We start from the raw sequence: 5000 nt of genomic DNA, 5'->3' as shown, positions 1-5000 counted from the left end.
CCTAACTTACACTGCACCTTAACCTAAGTTACACTGCACCTTAACCTAAGTTACACTGCACCTTAACCTAAGTTACACTGCACCTTAACCTAAGTTACACTGCACCTTAACCTAAGTTACACTGCACCTTAACCTAAGTTACACTGCACCTTAACCTAAGTTACACTGCACCTTAACCTAAGTTACACTGCACCTTAACCTAAGTTACACTGCACCTTAACCTAAGTTACACTGCACCTTAACCTAACTTACACTGCACCTTAACCTAAGTTACACTGCACCTTAACCTAAGTTACACTGCACCTTAACCTAAGTTACACTGCACCTTAACCTAAGTTACACTGCACCTTAACCTAAGTTACACTGCACCTTAACCTAAGTTACACTGCACCTTAACCTAAGTTACACTGCACCTTAACCTAAGTTACACTGCACCTTAACCTAAGTTACACTGCACCTTAACCTAAGTTACACTGCACCTTAACCTAAGTTACACTGCACCTTAACCTAAGTTACACTGCACCTTAACCTAAGTTACACTGCACCTTAACCTAAGTTACACTGCACCTTAACCTAAGTTACACTGCACCTTAAACCTAAGTTACACTGCACCTTAACCTAAGTTACACTGCACCTTAACCTAAGTTACACTGCACCTTAACCTAAGTTACACTGCACCTTAACCTAAGTTACACTGCACCTTAACCTAAGTTACACTGCACCTTAACCTAAGTTACACTGCACCTTAACCTAAGTTACACTGCACCTTAACCTAAGTTACACTGCACCTTAACCTAAGTTACACTGCACCTTAACCTAAGTTACACTGCACCTTAACCTAAGTTACACTGCACCTTAACCTAAGTTACACTGCACCTTAACCTAAGTTACACTGCACCTTAACCTAAGTTACACTGCACCTTAACCTAAGTTACACTGCACCTTAACCTAAGTTACACTGCACCTTAACCTAAGTTACACTGCACCTTAACCTAAGTTACACTGCACCTTAACCTAAGTTACACTGCACCTTAACCTAAGTTACACTGCACCTTAACCTAAGTTACACTGCACCTTAACCTAAGTTACACTGCACCTTAACCTAAGTTACACTGCACCTTAACCTAAGTTACACTGCACCCTTAACCTAAGTTACACTGCACCTTAACCTAACTTACACTGCACCTTAACCTAACTTACACTGCACCTTAACCTAACTTACACTGCACCTTAACCTAACTTACACTGCACCTTAACCTAACTTACACTGCACCTTAACCTAACTTACACTGCACCTTAACCTAACTTACACTGCACCTTAACCTAACTTACACTGCACCTTAACCTAACTTACACTGCACCTTAACCTAACTTACACTGCACCTTAACCTAACTTACACTGCACCTTACCCTAACTTACACTGCACCTTAACTGTCACATGTAACGTCACAGGAATGTAGCTTTGCCTAACAGCAACCCTCTGAACATAGTTCACTGCTTGGATCCTCTGGTGTCATGTGTATTTCTCGATGCCATGGTGCGTACCCTCACGTAAATGTCTTTCGAGTGTTGCGTACTTTCTACACAGTCCCGCTAACCACTGGAAGGGTGTAACGCTACAGAACGACTATCGCCCTCCCCTCCTGCCCTTCCAAGCTGGTCGGTCAGGCGTTTGTTTGTGAAATGAAACACGCGATCTAGTGTTGAGCCTTGCAGCTGTTCAGTTGCATTCGGTTGTCGATGCAGTCAGTGTACGTTGTGGTACGGCCTGTGTGGACTGTCCGCTGATGTACGCGTAACCCACACTGATCATCCGTCGTTACGTACTGAGTGACATAATGTGGCACATGCTTGACCGTACACCGGCTGCGCCCTACAATGGCGAATCATAAGGGCCATATGTTGTGCACGATGCTACTTGTCTCGTCTCCCCATTACAGCGAGATTGCACTGTTTTACGCCGTACAGACATGTGGTAGGTACGGACGAAAGTATTGCATGTTGGCCCCCCTCCCTCTGCCGGGAATCAGCGTGAGCCGTCTGTTGATGTAGCGACGAGGGTTTTCCTATTTAATCGTATTGCCCCACACAACATGATACCACGGTGGACCCGCGTTCCACATCTGCGACATGCTACAGAGGCCGGTTGACAGTCGACCGCGCAAGGGACATTGCACACGTGCGCGGACCATCTTCCACGTGTTCTCTCGTGTACATGCCGTAGTGTGTAATGTGGGCTGATGTAGCGTGTCGTGACACATAACATGCAGGCATGCCAGAATCGTAGATTTCGCAAATGTAGATTGACGTATACGTTTGCTGCCAAAGATCCGCAAATGAACTGGAAATCAGTTGTTGAGCGGTTGTTCGCGCTGCAGGTGCATCGGTGATAGCGACGATCGGTACATCTGTGAACCGGTTGTTTCGGCGGTACCCGCCATGCCCCCGAACCTGAGTTGGCCATGTGGGTATGAAGCGATACGAGGCTGTGGCTTGGTGGGACAGTCCCCGGCCGGTGAGGGGGGGCCGCCCGGCGTGCTGGCCGCGCGCTGCGTGAGCGCACGCACTACAGCCGGCTGGTGGGGGGCGCCCAGTGGCAGGAGCGCCGGCCGACGGGCCCGGCTGGCGTCCCAGCTACGCGCCGGCGCACCCGGCGCGCGGCGCCAGGCGGCCAAAGTGGGTTCTGCCGAGCCCGGTGCGAAGCGCGGTGGACATCTGCAGTGTGCTGGTCCGATTGCGGACTGTGTGCGTTGAGGATGCGCCGCCGCCCGGCACTCGGCGTCGCGACGCCGTCTGCTGCTCGGTCGCCCCCGGCGGTTCTCGCAGGTGGTTTGTATCGCAGCTCTGCGGACGTGTTGGCGCGTGCGCTGTGCTGGGAGAGTTCGCTTCTGCACCCAAGTGGGGCTTTGCCCTTCTGTGGCGCTGGCGTTGGAGCTGCCGGTCACCGTAGGTGGCGCGTGTTGTTTCCCGCCGGCAATGCCACGACAGCACGCTCCCGGGCCTCTGTCGGCAGCGGCAAGCTCAGTTGGGAGCACGGGTGTTCGCACTGAAAGCGTCTACTCGCCTATCTCCGGGCGATTGCGCCTCTCTCGAACCCGACCAAGTACTTAGGACGGCGCTGCGCGCCGCCGGGACCTGAGAGGGTTTCGAGGTGTATCGTGCAGGGGAGCTCAGCCTCCTCCTGTTTGCAGAATAATTGAGCGGACGCTTGCGTGTTCGCGCGGGCCCTCGGGACACACTCCCGGGCGCGCCGGCTGCTCAGCTCTCGTTGACGCAGCTCCCTGGTTGATCCTGCCAGTAGTCATATGCTTGTCTCAAAGATTAAGCCATGCATGTCTCAGTACAAGCCGCATTAAGGTGAAACCGCGAATGGCTCATTAAATCAGTTATGGTTCCTTAGATCGTACCCACGTTACTTGGATAACTGTGGTAATTCTAGAGCTAATACATGCAAACAGAGTCCCGACCAGAGATGGAAGGGACGCTTTTATTAGATCAAAACCAATCGGATTGGCTCGTCTGGTCCGTTTGCCTTGGTGACTCTGAATAACTTTGGGCTGATCGCACGGTCCTCGTACCGGCGACGCATCTTTCAAATGTCTGCCTTATCAACTGTCGATGGTAGGTTCTGCGCCTACCATGGTTGTAACGGGTAACGGGGAATCAGGGTTCGATTCCGGAGAGGGAGCCTGAGAAACGGCTACCACATCCAAGGAAGGCAGCAGGCGCGCAAATTACCCACTCCCGGCACGGGGAGGTAGTGACGAAAAATAACGATACGGGACTCATCCGAGGCCCCGTAATCGGAATGAGTACACTTTAAATCCTTTAACGAGTATCTATTGGAGGGCAAGTCTGGTGCCAGCAGCCGCGGTAATTCCAGCTCCAATAGCGTATATTAAAGTTGTTGCGGTTAAAAAGCTCGTAGTTGGATTTGTGTCCCACGCTGTTGGTTCACCGCCCGTCGGTGTTTAACTGGCATGTATCGTGGGACGTCCTGCCGGTGGGGCGAGCCGAAGGCGTGCTTGCGCGTCCCGAGGCGGACCCCGTTGAAATCCTACCAGGGTGCTCTTAGTTGAGTGTCTCGGTGGGCCGGCACGTTTACTTTGAACAAATTAGAGTGCTTAAAGCAGGCAAGCCCGCCTGAATACTGTGTGCATGGAATAATGGAATAGGACCTCGGTTCTATTTTGTTGGTTTTCGGAACCCGAGGTAATGATTAATAGGGACAGGCGGGGGCATTCGTATTGCGACGTTAGAGGTGAAATTCTTGGATCGTCGCAAGACGAACAGAAGCGAAAGCATTTGCCAAGTATGTTTTCATTAATCAAGAACGAAAGTTAGAGGTTCGAAGGCGATCAGATACCGCCCTAGTTCTAACCATAAACGATGCCAGCCAGCGATCCGCCGCAGTTCCTCCGATGACTCGGCGGGCAGCCTCCGGGAAACCAAAGCTTTTGGGTTCCGGGGGAAGTATGGTTGCAAAGCTGAAACTTAAAGGAATTGACGGAAGGGCACCACCAGGAGTGGAGCCTGCGGCTTAATTTGACTCAACACGGGAAACCTCACCAGGCCCGGACACCGGAAGGATTGACAGATTGATAGCTCTTTCTTGATTCGGTGGGTGGTGGTGCATGGCCGTTCTTAGTTGGTGGAGCGATTTGTCTGGTTAATTCCGATAACGAACGAGACTCTAGCCTGCTAACTAGTCGCGTGACATCCTTCGTGCTGTCAGCGATTACTTTTCTTCTTAGAGGGACAGGCGGCTTCTAGCCGCACGAGATTGAGCAATAACAGGTCTGTGATGCCCTTAGATGTTCTGGGCCGCACGCGCGCTACACTGAAGGAATCAGCGTGTCTTCCTAGGCCGAAAGGTCGGGGTAACCCGCTGAACCTCCTTCGTGCTAGGGATTGGGGCTTGCAATTGTTCCCCATGAACGAGGAATTCCCAGTAAGCGCGAGTCATAAGCTCGCGTTGATTACGTCCCTGCCCTTTGTA

The 5000-nt window shown here is 51.5% G+C and overlaps 1 non-coding gene across 1 annotated transcript in view; it reads left to right on the top strand.

The window, feature by feature from the left end:
* Positions 1-3279: 3279 nt before the first annotated feature.
* The window catches only part of LOC126323180 (small subunit ribosomal RNA), a 1893-nt gene continuing 172 nt past the window's right edge, over positions 3280-5000 (top strand). The window contains exon 1 of the ribosomal RNA XR_007559372.1: positions 3280-5000. This exon is cut by the window's right edge and continues 172 nt beyond it. This is a non-coding gene — a ribosomal RNA (small subunit ribosomal RNA).

The sequence above is a fragment of the Schistocerca gregaria genome, unplaced genomic scaffold (genome assembly GCF_023897955.1).
Source record: "Schistocerca gregaria isolate iqSchGreg1 unplaced genomic scaffold, iqSchGreg1.2 ptg000853l, whole genome shotgun sequence".
Classification (NCBI taxonomy): domain Eukaryota; kingdom Metazoa; phylum Arthropoda; class Insecta; order Orthoptera; family Acrididae; genus Schistocerca; species Schistocerca gregaria.
This window is presented reverse-complemented; position numbering and strand designations above follow the sequence as displayed.